At 47.0% G+C, this 16874-nt stretch overlaps 1 protein-coding gene across 9 annotated transcripts in view; it reads right to left on the reverse strand.

Moving 5' to 3' along the window:
* MPP7 (MAGUK p55 scaffold protein 7) overlaps positions 1 to 3847 on the reverse strand; it is a 276448-nt gene extending 272601 nt beyond the window's left edge. For 3 of the 9 annotated variants that reach the window (XR_008618461.1, XR_008618460.1, XM_055087706.1), the window contains exon 1: positions 3685 to 3846. The gene's annotated coding sequence lies outside the window, so the exon portion shown is untranslated. Of the gene's footprint in view, positions 1 to 2387; positions 2436 to 2658; positions 3055 to 3684 lie in introns of those variants that run through there. The other 6 variants (XM_055087700.1, XM_055087705.1, XM_055087701.1 and 3 more) reach the window with 5 other exon arrangements.
* Positions 3848 to 16874: the final 13027 nt, after the last annotated feature.

A 16874-nucleotide genomic window follows, 5' to 3' on the forward strand; every position in this document is an offset into this window, starting at 1 on the left:
CTAATCAGAGGCTCTTACTGCACAGACTACAGCAATAAGTGCGAAAGTTTTCCCTGCCCCTTAGCTGGACCAGCCCTCTAGGGCACCCTACCTGACCCTTCTCTTCTCAAAGCAGCATTTAGACCAGTGCCTTCTTTTGTCCCCAAATCAACACCCCAGCTCCATGCGTATTCAAGGTTTCCTATTCCTAATAACGCCTTTTTCCAAAGGGAATGGAAGACCGAGTATCAGAGGTATGTTCAAGCACAGATTCGAGAACCTATCACAGGCCAAATAACTCTCTTAAAGCCATTCACCTGCAAACACAAGACATTCATCTTACCAAGTTCAGGATTCTACGTATTTTACATACATTGGAAGCCGGCGGCATTAAGCAGCCCGAGCCTGGACCACGGGGCGTCTGTCCACCTGACTCAGAGCGTGCGCTCCCTGACTCGGGGAAGCCCACACTCAGGCAGCGTTTCCATCCGCCAGGCTGCTTACGCCGCCCACCGCCCGAGGGCGGGCAGCCCCGCCGGGAGCTTCCTTCCTGGAAGGAGCGGCACCTACTTATTGTCCCCTCCCAAACCACCCTCAACTGCCCTGAGGACCAGAGCGGGTGGTTCCAAGAAGCAGACTACCCAGGCTCTCCTGCCCACACAAAGCTCAGCGGAACTGGATCACACAGACACACACCAACCGCCCGCAGACCTTCTCACCTGAGTGCTTTGCGCTGCCTTTTCAAAGTCCAGTGCTTTCCGCAAAACATCTCACAAAACGCAGTCACCCTAACTAGCCCTTACTGGGCACTAACCCTGCCATTTCTAACCCTAAAACGGCACGGCATTTTACCAAAGCCGCGGCTGTGCTTTCTCATCTCCTTTCTGTAACCATCGGAGACCAGCAATTTAACCAGTAACCAGGCCAGTAACAAGCAAGCTTCCGCCACCCAAGGGAGAAAGCAAGCTCCCCGCTCTTGCCCAAGTGAAGCTGACAATCAGGCTTTCCCAAAAGAATGGAAAGATTTACGAAGAGAGCATTCAAGGGATAAAAAACTGTTTTACGTGCCTGGAAAAAAGTTTAACTTAAGTATTCGTTCATAGCAGGTATCAAATAATCTTGCTGTATACAGCCACTTTATCCTACCTCTTCGTTTAAAGAATCAGTAATCTAAGAAGGCAAAGCATAAAAGCACGCTCAAACAGCCCGTCAGAGTTCAGGTAAGATTTCAACAAAACACAAACCAGTTCAAGGGTACATAAATAAGGACCAATAAATGCACGCTCCGTTCTAGGTTCCTCAGCACAGCAAGAACCCGAGAGCTTTTCAGCTGTTGTTTCTAAAATTACTAACAACTTCCCTCACTTTAAATTAAGCTGCCATGTCCTTCCAAATAATCTCATCTAATAAAACGGACTTCAGTCACTGATTGCAACCTGTGTGAACTTCAGGGATGACAGCTGCAACACATGTGTATCTCTGTCGGTGAAATGCTTTTAATAAAAACAAAAAAAATCTGATTGAAATCTCCAGTAAACAGCACCCAGTGCACCATCTAGTGGAAGCTGTGTAATGTCGTAATTAAATCTTTTTTGAAGGGTAGAAACCCTGAAAATCACATGGGGGCTACAGGCCCTAGCTAGGAATACAGGTAAATACCCTACAAGCAGCCTAAATCTCTTTCCAACTTCCCACACTACAAGGGGTGCTCATCAGAAGAGATCTCACTTTCTGTACAAATTAGCAGATGATAAAGGTTTCTTTATGGAATGTTCTGCTTGGGTCCTAGAAATTTTAATTTGACCAGAGGAGTAAAACTTAATGCAAAAACAAATAAATGAGTAAACAGAATCAGAGCCGAATGGACAAGCCCTATGTAAGGGATGCCTTACATGACAAATAAGTTATGTCGAAATGTACATGTTCCACCCAGCAGAGCACCTGCCATGAAAACAAGATGTTGCTTCATGATTAAACAGCTCCATTCAGTAATAAATAAGACATTTCCATGATCCTGATGACTTATAAATTTAACATAACCTACCAACTCCCTGGGTTCCCCAAGCCTTGACGTCATTCAAGGGGACCCTCTCAACTACCCATCTAACCCCACGTGCCGTTAACCCCCAAACTCCCTTGATTTACTCTCATCAAGGAAGAGATGATTTTTACATGTTCGACACTTCTAAATTCACAGTAAAAACTTCCTGAAACAAAATCATAACCAAAATGTGTTACGCTTCAGTTGTACTTGCCTTATGAATCTTAACTAGTTCAATTCAGAAAGCAGTACTCAAGTCCAATGCTAAGCCAGAGATGCAAACAAAGAAGATAAGATTTTCTAATGTGGAAAACCTCCCAAAACTTAAAATAAAGATTTTTCACATAGCACCACCAGGTTTTCTTACCTGTGTGAAAAATCACCTTTCTGGTGAAATTCAAACTATCTTAGCAACCTAGGAGGAAAAAAAAAAAAAAAGCCTAAGAATATTTTCCTTGGAAATAACCATCTCCACCTCTGACCGGTGTACATGGGAATCAACTCGGTATGCAGACGCTTGCTTGAGGGTGGGAACCTTACTGGATCGTGCTTTAAACCCATAACAGATATATAATAGTAGGAGTCTACAGACCTGGGGCAGAATTCCCTTCACCTCTAGGGCTCTTGAGTTTACGTACCTGCAAAATGGGCGTGAGGTGCACTACCTGCTCCTGGAGAGTAAGGGGATACCGATATCGATGCAGTGCAGTGAGCTTCTCGATTAAAAGACCTAAATGCAGTGCACCTGGAAGGGAGGACCTGCTCCAACAGTCTTCACTGTGCCATTTCCGCTAACACTCATGACCTTCATTTCACTTGTGAACAAATGGTGAATGAGAAAAAGCTAATACGCAAGTCAAAGAAAAGGTAACAGCAATTCAAGGTGCTTCATTACAGGTAAATCACATCACTGTAGTTAACTGCCTAGCACTTGTCTGCAAAGTATTACTGCGTGGGTAGCAGGTGCATCCCTAAAACCTAAAGCCCGGAGGCTGTGTTTAGAAAGGCTTCTTTTTATTCGAATGCTAATGTTTAAAAAACAAGAAAAAGAAAACGAATCTCAAGTCTACACCCACCCACGAGGAGAGACAGAGACAAGGTGCCACCCCCAGACTCCTGCACACTAGCTCGGCATCGCCATCCACGTTGCTCCCCTAGTCCCCACCGCACGGCCCGCACTGCAGCCCAGACAAAGGTGAGTCACACTGCTGGGTCACCTTGTCACGGAAGAAAAAACCCCAATAAGTTCACGTTAAAGGCTGTTTTGAATTTTAAAATAATAAGTAAATCATATTCCTGGCTAAACGCACTGCAAAGCGCCCGTATCCACGAAGGCTGTAACTCACACCACCTAAGTACGGACACCTTTCCCGCTTTAAAAAAAAAAAAAAAAAAAGAAAAAGCCACTCGGCTTATCGCTCCTTATCAGCAGGTCTCCTGCGCCGCGAGCCGGACTGACTCAACTCCGCGTCTCCCCTCCACCTGCAGGGCTTCCCGCCCCCCCGCCCCGCCAGGTGCAGCGGCCGCGCGCTCCCGGCGGAGGCGCCCCGAGGCGGGCGGGAGGCTCCGGGAGACGCGGACCTGCCCGCCGCGGCTGCGGGAGAGCCAGGGAGCCCGCCCCGCGCCCGGGCTCGGACAGGCGCTGCAGCCCCGGCGCCCCTTACCTGCTCCAGGCGGCCGTGGCCGCGGGAGGCGCGCTCGCTCCGGCGCAGGCAGACCCGGCCGAGGCAAGGAGGCTGCGACCGCGGCCGCCACGAAGGACAATTAGCAGCCTGCGGGCTCGGCACCGCCGCCGCCGGCGCAGGACGCACGAGCCCGGGAGGCCGGCCCCAGCTCCAGCCCCGCAGCCCCGCGGCGGGGCGGGGCCGCGGCCGGAGAGGAGGGGCGGGGCGGGGCGGGGCGGGGCCGCTCCGCCCGCGGGGCGAGAACGCGGCGGACGCTGTGTAAGAGGCGCCTACTGATTGGCTGCGATAGGGGTACACGTCTCCGATTTGAAGACAGGCTCGCCAGCAGCGCCCCCTCATTGGTCGGTACGTGAAAACAAAGCAGAGCCCTGATTGGTGGCAGCCCTGTAGCTCCTCTCCCCCTACCCCAATCATCGAAGCTCCACCTCCGCCCGCTCCGCCCCCGGGTGGCTGCAGAACCAGCTGTTTCGTGGACCAGTAAGCTGCCTTCCTTAAGGGGACCCCGGATGCCCAGGTTCCTTTACTAGGAGCGAGCTTCCTTATTCCACCAAGAGTCTTTGATTTCCTTATGAACTTGTTGAATAGCAACTAATCTTTAACATCGCTTAGATTTAGAGCGACCTCTTGGGTGTTTTTTAAAATGCTGCCTAAGATTCACAGGGAAATTGGCATATGCAAAAAGAAGGTGTGAAATGTTTTCACCCCTGGCGAGATTATGCTGTGTTTTGTTTTTTTTTTTTTTTTTACCTTTCCGTGTTCCATATTGAACGTGTATTACTTGTATAATTAGAAAGAAAATGTTTAATAGGAAATGAATAAGGTACACAATGGTAAAGGCAAACTTTGAGGATATCCGTGGGAACTAATCCTTCCACAACAGAAGAAAATACAGTTATAAATGCAACACCTGAGGGCCATCAAAAAAGTACATTCTGGTATCAGCCCCCTTCGGCTGTCTTAAAGAACTTTATAAATACTCTTCCCATATAACTACTATTACCCAACACAGAGTGTACAAGGACCTGCCCAGTAAGCAGATTCATAGCAAGAAGTGAGAATACAAAATACACAATAAAGCTTTAACCAAAAAGTAGACTACAGAAAGAAATTTAGAAGATAAACTGGAAGACTCAGCCAATGGAGGGAATTTTAAGAAAGAAAGCAACGCGACAGCCCTCGGAGATGAGATTTAGATTATGAAGATTGAAGCAGAGGGAGGAGGAGGGAGTGGAGATGAAGACCTAGAGTCATCTGAGCTCTCGGACCACGCCAGCCAGTCTAGAAAGGGGGCGAAGTATATCTCACCTGGGGACCACACTCGCTTAACCCTCTCTAGCTGCTTTCCTCTTCTATTTGTTCCTTTTGTCATTCCCACGAGGTTCTGAAATAGACTATTTGAAGTGAAGCACTTCACCCAACAGTTCCATAAATTTTATAGTGTTGAGAAAAAATGGAGATCGACAAAAGTCAAACGTAAGGAAGGAAAGGAATGTTCAGGTAAACATGAACTTGAAGTGATGTAAGGACAAGAGACCTAATACAAAGAATGAGACAAATCTTTTTTTCTCTCATTTCTGGAGAATAAGGTAAAGCTCTTTGGAGGACAGAGTAACCTCATTACCTAACAAAGACTTTTTTATAGAACCCTTGTAAGAAATGGAATTCTAAATGACAGTCTGAAAATATGTGTCCCAGAGTATTCTGAGAAAGAAACTTAGTGTTGAGATCTAGTTATGTTTAAAAGAAGAAGCAGGGTGGGGGGGATGAGAAGGGCTTAGCACTCCTAGTAAAGTTTATTCCACAATAACGCCTAAGATTCTGTCACTAACATTCTCTCTTTGATATTAAGTAATTTATATCAGAGATTATTCTTTTATTCACTTACTCACCAAACATGTAATCAATATTAATTACCAAGTACTACTAGTTCCTGCCGTGAACTAGGCACTCTACTAAGTATAGTCTTGAACAAGACAGACTGGAAGCTATTTATCAGTTGGAGAAGACAGATAATGAACCAGTGAACAGATAAAAAGTTACAGAAAGGGATCAGGGCAAAGAAGGAAACAGTGACCTGAGGGATGGGGGAGTGACTTGAAATTGGGAAAAGAGACAGGAATACTCTAAGGAGAAATGCTAAGATCTGAGGTGCCACCTAAGTGAGAAAGCACAGCTCTACAAACCTTCAAGGCTATGACATTCCTGGTAGAGGAAACAGCAGGGCGAAGGCCCTGAAGGAGGAAGAAAAGTGATGTGTTAGAGGAACAGAGAGAGGGCCAGCTGGCTAGGCTGGTGCGGGACGGTGGTCCCAGACAGGGCAGGGAGGACGGTGGGGCCTGGTAGGCCATGGCGAGAAGTTTGAATTCTATTGCATGGATTCCTGATGTGTTGATCAATACATCAAGAGTCAGTGAAAGGTAGGCTTTCTCTCCACTTCCCCAGGTGGGCCGTTTTCTTCCAGAAAGAGGCAAAGGAGATTTCTTTCTCTTAAGTTGCTAATACTGCAATAAAATCATTAACTTGCTGTGGCCTCTCCGGTTGCAGAGCACAGGCTCCGGACGCGCAGGCTCAGCGGCCATGGCTCACGGGCCCAGCCGCTCCGCGGCATGTGGCATCTTCCCGGACCGGGGCACGAACCCACGTCCCCTGCATCGGCAGGCGGACTCTCCACCACTGCGCCACCAGGGAAGCCCAATCATTAACTTTTTAAATGGGCGTTCATTGACTAAGTCAGTCTATCGAGCATAGATCTATGAAGAGCATACTATTTGCCAAGGACAGGCTGCGGGTGAGACACAGACCCGGGCGGAGCTGTGCACAGGCGATGGGGGAACACAGTCCGGAAGGGGATGAGGAATCGCTCAATCAGGACTCATCCCAGTGACAGGGGACAAGGGTCCAGATCCAGGGGCAACAGCAGATGAACACTGGGCAGCGGGCAGGAGGAAGGGAATCGGATGCGAAGCCTTAGAGACCGTGGCACAAAAAAAATCAACTCTCCGCACATCACAAGCTTGCCTTGCTCGGGTGGACCCAGGAGGTGGAAACAAAAACCCAATGAGTGACAACATTCCGAAGGCATGGGGGCTGACAAAGTATGAGAATGAATAAGCTGATCGCTGTTTCACATCATCATCTCCTTCATTTCTTCCACAAAAGTCATTAAAATTAGTAGATACCCACTTTTCACCAAGACATTCTGTTTTGGATAGCAATGGGTTAAGTGTTAATCCCATTCGACCAGAATTAGGACAGAGCTAAAGCCCCTGGGGTAGAGATCTGTGCTGCTAGTTCCAGCCTTTCCCTGTGCTTGTTGGTGGACTCTTTCTCAGGTGAAGTTACAATTAGCAGCTACCCATAAGGGAAGAGAGCCAGCCCCTGCCAATCAGAGGAAAGGCTGGGAAATGTCATAGAATCTCAGCACATCTGGCTCATGGCGCGTCAAAAGATACAGCAACTAAGAAATTTAAAAATGCAGTCTTTGCAATGTCTGACACAGTGCTTCAAAGCCACTGAAAAGTAATTCCTCTACCCTAATAACAGAGTTCAAAAATTAATTATAAAGATAGAGGGGTGTCTTACAGAAGCCAGAGTGGGCTGGCCAAAAAGTTCGTTCGGGTGATATTGTGGGGAAACCCGAATGAACTTTTTGGCCAACCCAATATGAGCAAAAATAAGCCAGTCTTCAGGAAGGCTGGGAGCCAGAGACTGAAAAGCCATGAGAAACTCAGCTGAAGTTTTCTCTGTCTTCAGACCTGCCTCTCTCTACACTTCTGCTCTATTCTTCTCCAGAAAACAGCTTTCCAGGCTCCCGTATCCGTAAGTAAGAGTAAAGCTACCCCAGACACACACACACACACACAGCAACTAAGAAATTTAAAAATGCAGTCTTTGCAATGTCTGACACAGTGCTTCAAAGCCACTGAAAAGTAATTCCTCTACCCTAATAACAGAGTTCAAAAATTAATTATAAAGATAGAGGGGTGTCTTACAGAAGCCAGAGTGGGCTGGCCAAAAAGTTCGTTCGGGTGATATTGTGGGGAAACCCGAATGAACTTTTTGGCCAACCCAATATGAGCAAAAATAAGCCAGTCTTCAGGAAGGCTGGGAGCCAGAGACTGAAAAGCCATGAGAAACTCAGCTGAAGTTTTCTCTGTCTTCAGACCTGCCTCTCTCTACACTTCTGCTCTATTCTTCTCCAGAAAACAGCTTTCCAGGCCCCCGTATCCGTAAGTAAGAGTAAAGCTACCCCAGACACACACACACACACACACACGCACACGCACACGCACACGCACACGCACACATGCACACAAACACACACACGACTGAATCCACTCCCTTGACCCAATCCCAAGTTCTATGGCGAGAAGATATAACTGGCCCAGCTTGGTCTCCCGCTCCCCACCCCCAACACCTATGGTGTGGGGAGGTTGGAGGTCACTGGCATGGCCGCTAAGCGCCATCCCTGCTGATGGGCAGAGATGTCCAGGTGAACAGGCACTGGGCAGATGACCAGAGAGGCCTTCATCATGTCCCCCAGTCAATGAGACTCCATTCTCTACTCAGTGACAGTCTTCCCCTGTCCTTTCACACTGACATAGAGGCCCCCAGGCCAAGGCCAGTGTCCTCAATGGTGACTGCCAGCTTTCTTGATATCTCCCTACTCCAGGTGGCTTCCCGACACCAAGTACCCTTGTCTCTTCCAGTTTCAAGTTGCCTTTAGCCTTCTACTAATTCCAAATCCCCCTCTCTGGAGGATACGTTCTTGACCTCAGCGTATTTAAAGAGCAAAAGCACTTGCCAAGTTGGTGACCTTGCTCTCAGCTCTGATGAGACCAGCGTGTAGGGCAAGCAGACCTTAAACTTTGCCCAGCACTGTCCCTTCAGCATGCCCTCAGAGGGGAGCCTGCCCCTGCCCCGATGAAAACCTGGATGGTCCCATCACTGTGCTGATGGCTATTCAGTATTAAAAATCCTTTGATCAGTTTAAGCCACAAGATACAGTTTTAATTCAGAAATTTTAATACAAATGCCAATATTTTGATCAACACTTCGCGCTTCATTGACCTGAACTTGAAACATCCGACTGTGCCTCTCATGACCTAGACCACGCAGTTTTCTCTGGTCGCTACCCCCTTAGTTCCTGGTCCCTGAAGGCCACCTTCCATAGGTGTTCCCACTGGAGAAGACGTCTCCAGGTGTTCTGATTTCAGCATCTCCAGCGCAGCTCTCTCCTCTGGTCCTCAGGAAACACCCACACATGCTTTACTGGCAGCAGTGGTGGGCGTGCAGGTGCCCCCGGAGCACACGGGTCCTCCTCCTCCCCTGCCCTCTCTCTCTCTGAACCGCTGCCTCAAGCTGCTACCCTCAGCCTCTCCACTTCGGATACCTCGGGTGACAGTCAGGCATTCCAAGTACCGGAGGGCACAAATCAAGTTGCCCTCGTGGTGCTTTTGACGCCCCTCTCTTGTGAGATAAACAGGAAGAGCTTGGACGAGTGGTTATGTGGGGCTCAGCATCGCTTCCCTCAAAGAAAACCTTCATAGATTCTTCCCTAATCTCTACCTCTGCCCTGTTATCCGACTTTGAGCGAGGGATTTTGCAGAGTCCTCAAAGGGCTAAGATATTTCCTTTGAGATTTGCTTCTGGCTCTGGCAACTTTTAGAATTTTACATCTGTCGTCTCTTGGTGCCTCCGTCAAAATTTTACAGCTGCATCTTGTCAAACTAGTGTGAGTCTCCACAAACTGCTTTCTTAACACCAAGGACAGAGAGCGATGAAAACCTGTTCTCTAAAATCACAGGCTGTCAGAAACTTAGCTGTTTGAGTATCAGTGAGAATGGAAGAGTCACTCTTTCCTGGATGATGGGAGCCTGTGTGTCCCTTTGACACAAGGACGCAGCCTTGATTTCCTCAGGTGCAGACCTTCGGATGAGAGATCTGGGGAAACAGCATTCCATGTTTATCTTAACTTTATGGTTACCAAGGAAATAGCACTCTGAATCCGCCTTCCAGCTCATACTTGATGTCAGCAAAAATATTACTAAATGTTAATAAAAGGACTGACAGGCTTGCTCTGCTTTGAGTCCATCGCTACACAGTTTCACTTAAATCTGACCTCAGCTCCACCCTTCCCACACCCCCTGCAATAACCCCGCTCTTCCTTGGTCTGGGGAGGTCCTCTCCGGGCTCCCTTGTTACAAGATCAGAAGCCTGACTAAGCGAGACTTCGGGTTTCTCTCTGATGGTGTCTGACTGCTGCGCTTTATCATCAATGACCAATTCTTCCCAGATCAGGTCACTAGCTCCCAGGTCCCCAGGTTCTGTTTTCACGTCTGCAACTCCTTTCACTGCACCGAGCCCCCCACACTCACTGCCAGCACCGTGCCACCACCGGTCAGCCCAAATCCTGCAACTGCAATAATATAACACACAAAACACCACAAACGTAAGCATCTGCAGAAACTCACGTCTGCTTGCTCCAGAAGAAGAGCCCGTGAAGAGTATTAAAATTACCTGAAGGGCTTTTGAAAATTACAGAAGCCCTGAGATACTGATACGAGCTCGCCTGCTGTTCTCTCCCCAAATACGCATATTTGACTAACTCATTCCAGCAGTGACCCTGTTGGTGAGGGTAGAGTACCTGCAGGTATGTTTGGAGGTCGAGAAACTCTGCTTTATCCTTCACTAATCCGGTAGGCCCTTCGTCAAGATTCTAGGTCTATAAATTCGGGGGAATATTTTTCCTCTGAGCTCAGAGCACCAGCTTGATGTTGCTTATGAGTGAAAGGAAAGAAACTGTCCCCACGGTGACAGGGACTTTGCCTGACTTATTCACCAAGTCTGGCACAGGGTCAGTGCCCAGTGAACATTTGCTAAATGAATTGATCTGGAACTCATTTTAAGACGGGAGGGTTCCAGTCCACCAGTTGTACCTGAGCAAGAAGCACTCATCTAAACGACTAGCAGTGACTGTGGTCTATCTGGCAACTTTTCAAGATTGGATTCTGATGCAGGTGGCAATTGACTTTCTCCTCAAGGACTTCTAGGTGTGAACTGAAAGCTGTCTGGTGACTCTTAGGAGGAGGGGTGAGGGGCGACAGCATGGTATGTGGGTGACGGCGCCTCGATTACCAATGATCCCATGAGCACAGGGCTGCATGTGGCCTCAGCGTCGTTGTCACCAAGTGTGTTACAGTAAGACAGTTAAGGACCTCTGGGCTGATGAGCCACGTTAAAGAGAGCGATAGTTGCTTCAATGGCGGCGTGCTCACCCGAGGAGCCTCAGCCTGTGTGTGGTCTCAGGCGTGCCTGTAAGACATGCCTATCCGATGGTCAGACACACACGCACACACACGCACACACACACATTTAAGTTCCTCGTACTAAATCAAATATGCCTCCATCCTGCCAAGTTTGGAAAGCTGTTAATTTGAAGGAGTTTGGAGTAGTTTTAAAACACTCTTCAATCCATGGCATTCGAGGTGAGGATAAGACAAAAATCTTTTAACTGCATTTGGCATTTTTGAAAGAGACCAAAACTCTTCTCGCCACGATTATAAAGTGAGAACAATGATAACATACCCCAAAATGAGTCCTATCTCTATTTAGTCACACGCATTGTGCAAGAACAGCCCCAAGGAGCAAAGAATACCTTCACTCTGTAATGCTTACGATTGGAATAAGTGTTTTACATTGAGAAAGAAAGGCACTGATAGAAAAGTTGAGAAAAAATAGAGAGAGAGTGAAACGAGTTACTCAGAACTTATATTTAATTTAATTAACAGTCATCTTTGTGCTTACCTTGTTGAGCTCACAAGGGAGAGAGTCAGAAGCAAAATCGCTCTTGTTCTACTTACGTTCCCCAGAGCCTACGATCCACCATCCTTCATTATCTACTGCTGCCCTGGAAATGAGAAGCTTCCTCATCAAGCCACTTGGAAACTGAATGACTCCTTCTTGAACACAGAAGATTAAGAAACGCGTAAGGAGGAGCCATCGCAGAATGGGAAGCCTTAGTGCTGCAGCAGAAGAAACAGCCTGAGGGTGTGCACACACAGACGGTGCACTGCCAACAAAGACGGCGCTTTAGGAGACGGCACTCTTGTTTTGTTGCCTCTATTTTCTTAACGCACATAGTTTTCTCGTGACTACACCTTTATCCCCAAATTCCCTCTCCCCGGTAAGTGAGCAGGAAACAAAGGAACTTAATAGATAAGTCTCTGAGATCTGAGTTTAAATTCTAAGATTAAAAAAAAAAGAAACCACGTAAGCAAAAAAGATAGAGAGAGGCACACTAAATAATAATAAATCTGAGATTACAGACCCGACTGATACCACCTCAGGCAGGTGATCAAGGCCAATGTCAAGAGTGATGACAAGTCGTGTTGACAGTGTCTGTGGTCTTCCTTCCCAGAACCCAGAACCCCAAACCCCAGTCTAAGCATGGGAAAAGCAGCAGACAAATCCTAACAGAGGAGCATGCTACAAAATAGTTAACCAGTGCTACCCAGAACTGTCAAGGTCGTCAAAAACAAGACAAGTCTGAGCTCGTCACAGCCAAGAGCAGGTTAAGGAGACATAGCAAGTAAATGGAATACGGTAGCTTAGATGGGATCCTGGAAAAGAGAAGGAACACCATGGAAAACTAAGGAAATCTGAATAAAGTATGGGCTTGGGTTAATCACAATGTATCAATATTGGTTCATTAATTGTGATAAATGTGCTATGTTCCTAAAAGGGAAAACTAGGTGTGTGGTATAGGAGAACTCTCTGTACTATCTTTGTCACTTTTCAATAAAGGTAAAACTGCTTTAAAAATGAAGTTTACTTTTAAGAGATTATATATATGTATGTGTATGTGTATGTGTATGCATGTATATACGAAGGATACTGAAGTAGCTCAAGAGCTCAGTGGAAGATTTGGGCACCCAAGGTTGGGAAAAAGAAGCCAGGTCCGCGGCAGCCCCTCAACTGCGGCACTGCACTCAGTGCGACGCAGCTCTGGCATCCCTCGGGCACTGGGTCCCTCAGTCCCACATTTCGGTCCCCAAAGAGGAAAGCCCATTGCCTGCACCTGGCTGTCTCCACCCTGCCCAGGTTTTGGTGCTAGAATCACGGCTGCTGTCCCCATGCCTGTGTCCAGGCGACCAGTTCATAAAACGGGAAGCTGTGACCCAGGCAGGTCCCTTTCTGGAAATACTGAGTAAGATGCTGTAAGTTAAGAGGCTTAGCTGATAAAGTCGATATCCTAAAACTTCAAGGCCAGATGTCCCAAAACAAAGGACAAAGGAGCATCCTTGTCATTTGCATTTGTCATTTTACACGCTAGAAAAGCTCTTCTGTTGATTACTAAATTTTATGAAATCAAGATTCATAAAAACTGATTTCTAAAAAAAAATTGGTTTAGCTCCCAAGTACTCACGCCAACTCTCCTGACTTCTAAATACAACTCCTTAACTTTTTTTTTTTTTTTTGTGGTACGCGGGCCTCCCTCTGCTGCGGCCTCTCCCGTTGCGGAGCACAGGCTCCGGACGCGCAGGCCCAGCGGCCATGGCTCACGGGCCCAGCCGCTCCGCGGCACGTGGGATCCTCCCGGACCGGGGCGCGAACCCGGTTCCCCTGCATCGGCAGGCGGACGCGCAACCACTGCGCCACCAGGGAAGCCCTTAACTTTTTAAAAAACTATTTTAAGGAAAGTCTACAAAGGTTCACGGTGATGGAAACCATGGAAGTTTTGCCATATTGATGCAGAGGCAGGGAGACCAGTGCAACGGAGACCCCCTAGGAGAGGCCTGGGATGGTCAACGACTGAAGGGCTGCCACCCCCCAGCCTCTGCCAGGCCACGTGGTTGGCGCCTTGGCAGAAATTAGGAAAAGACACCACTCTTCAAGATACTTCACTTCCATTTGCTGGCAGTTTGCTGTAATCTGCTGCTCTTGGTAGAACAAGCCACTTCACTGCCACCTGCCAGGAATAGTAAAACTGCAAACGTGTGACACCTATGACGTAACCACGGTTGCCTGTGTGCTGCCCAAGCTACGTGACCCTATGCTGTCACTCTGGGTGCCACCGTCTGTTACGAGCAAGTGTCATTTATTTAGAGCTTGGCAAGCTTGAGCTCACTTTCATGCCTCCTTGTATATGATTCTCCCAACAGAGTGGGCATTCCAACTGTCACAGGTAATCGTTATTCTGTCTAGCTTGGATTGAAATAAAGAACGCAACTCTTGCACTGATCCTGTAATTGCAATGCCTTTAACCGTAACAATGGGGTAACAGCAGTTGTGGTGCTGAGGTGTTATGATCTTGAAGTGGGAAAACACATCAAAGCACTGTGCGTGGGACCTCACAGACCACGGGGTCTCCCTGGATTCCTGGTTCCTCCTTCCCTACATAAAAATACTGCATGTCTGGCTCACCAGACCAGGCTGGGATTCTCTGATGAAAAGCCATAGGACTGTTCTCCTGAAAGTGCTCTCAGATACATGGTCCTCCATCTCTGTGCGCTGGGACACGGAACGGTGTTTTACCTGCCCAAATCCAAATAAACACCATCAGTAGACAACGTGTGTTTTTTCTTCGAAAATTGTATTGCAAGAAGCAGGTTATGACTTCTATTCATTCACTAGAGAACCAATTTCTACATGTAATGTAATGAAGCTTTAGAAATCCCTTTCAAAGGCATTTTTTCCTTGAAAAAGGAAAAATGTGTCTTAAATTAGCTGAATTTTGAGTTATGTTTGGCTACACTGAAGTAATTCAGGGCATAAATTCAGAGGGGGTATTTAAATATTGAAAATTGAAAATGCCATTCCTAAAAATATACACATTTATCCATACAAATGAACCTTCTGGTGCCCTTCGTTGCCTCCAGAAGGGAAAGTGCCCTGTTTAAGTCACTGTGGGCATCGTTTGTTCACTTCTTCCAGTCACTCCTGGGACTTCTCCACGTAAAGGAATCAGTTAGTGTCTCTGGAGGGGAAAAGTCTGAGAGATGAACATGAACTGAAGGAAAAGAGAAATACCTTGGAGGAGGGACTTCCTTTGGGGTTCAGCATGGTTAAACTGTTTGAAGCAGCAACGAGTGATGTATGTTTGGAGAAAATGAGGATCCCAGCTGGGATGGAAGATTTCTGTAGGGAAGGGTTGGACCACGATGGGATGACCTAGATTTCCAGGCTGAGAAAGTTGGATCAGGTCTGAAAGCCAGTAGGAATTGCTAACGCGTCTTAGCTTGTGAGGAAAATGGTATTTAAGGAGAATTAATCTGGTAGGGGAAAAAAGACTGTTTCAAAGTAAAATCATTGCAATTATTTTTTATTTTTTACAATACTAGTGAGAAAGAGGACCCTTACAATAAGCCTACTTAAAAAAATAGACTATTGAAGTCACCAGTTACTTACGGAGAGTGGAGCTGGTCATGCTGAAATTATTGCAGAGTCTTTTCATACCCTCTTTGCCTTACATGCTCTTAATATTCAGGGTGAGTGCCAAATCTTTGTTTCACAGCTGTTGATGTATAGTTGTATTTTTTTCAGTAATTTAAAATGATTATTTAATTTCTATTCATTTCTTTTCAAATCACCCATTTCCACATGTTCAATTTCTAATGTGTTTTTTGGTGTGTGCGTGCGTGTGTGTGTGTGTGTTTTACAGCAGTTTGTTGCCAATGAAGGCCCTGGGAAAGGCCCGTGATGCAGCTGGCCCCCCTCACTGTAACCAGAAGTGATCTTGGGAAGACAGGGCACTCCCTGAGCTCAGCATCCCGGGAGGAAGAGGCCTGCCCTGGGATCCCCTCAGGGCCCAGAGCCCACTGTGAAACGCTCTGATCAAGAAGCTTCCTTCCCACAGGGCACCCAGGAAGCTCACCAGTCCCAGATCTATACCTCACCCGAACTTGGATCTGGAAGGTTTCAAACCTTGATGATGCTGACACAAGCCACAAAGAAGAGCTGGCATTGCACATATGTAAGCAGTTTTCTATCCTGCAAAAGAGAGAGACCAGAATATATCTTTGGGGCAGTCTGTTTTGCAAAACCAGAAAAAGGCTAATTACAGATCTGTAAATAGACACCAAGTGAGGCAGACCTTCTCATGCTATTGCTGCTCTGCACATCTAAATTGCTCCCTGCTAAGTAAGAGTAATAGTGAACACCTGGTAAATACCTTACCTGGATTCTGCCATTCAGTCCTCACAGTCAACACCAAGGGATATGTATTATTATCTCTATTTGGCAGATGAGAAAAGTGAGGTTAGTGTGATCAAGTTAATTGCCCCCCTTTTTTTTTTGGTCGCACCACGCAACTTGTGAGATCTTAGTTCCCCAACCAGGGATTGAACCCATGCCCTCGGCAGTGAAACCATGGCGTCCTGACCACTGGACCACCAGGCAATTCCCAATTGCCCAAACTTAGATGATTAATAATTGGCAGAGCTGGGGATTAAACCTGTCTGCCTCATGTCAAAGTCAAAACCCTCAACTGTCACTCTTAACGCTTCAGATTACATTTTCTTTATAGAATTGTTTTTTAAAGAATTTATTTAGACTGCACTATGTTTGCAAGCTATTACTTGTTTTCGTAGATATGTGTGTTTAGCTTTGCAGATACTCATGGAAGATTTAAAAAACCTGCTTTTCTGAGAAATTTAGAGAAACAGTGGATACACTTTGGGCCACTTCTGGGCCACGTGATGAAATGAATCACACAGCCAAGGAAAGAGCCAATCCTCCAACTCATGTGAGGAGTCCTGTGCTCCAGGACCTGGAAGAACCTAGCAGCATTGACCCTGACAAGGAGAAGTAGAGCAGGAGGAGCCAGTGGAGACCGTGTGCTGACTGAGCATATGAAAGCTGGAGTGTATGTACTCCCTGTCCTGAAGAAGTAGTATTGAGCTAACCATTAGTTCAGGAGTTAACGTTTTTCCTACGTGTCTAAAGGAAATGCTCATGACTCCAGAGCAGGGAGAGAGAGGAAGGCAAGAAGTTTTGCGGGACAAGACTTTGAAAAATCCTCCCACGCCCACCTCTGACCTCCATTCTCCACAAACACAGTGACCCCCCAGCCCCCAAACCTCTCTCTGTCACTCTCAGCTCTCCCTGGCACCCAGGCCTGGTGGCTCTTGTCTCTTCTTGACGCGGTCTCTTCCCTTTGACTTCTACTC

Source organism: Physeter macrocephalus, chromosome 11 (assembly GCF_002837175.3).
Source record: "Physeter macrocephalus isolate SW-GA chromosome 11, ASM283717v5, whole genome shotgun sequence".
Classification (NCBI taxonomy): Eukaryota; Metazoa; Chordata; class Mammalia; order Artiodactyla; family Physeteridae; genus Physeter; species Physeter macrocephalus.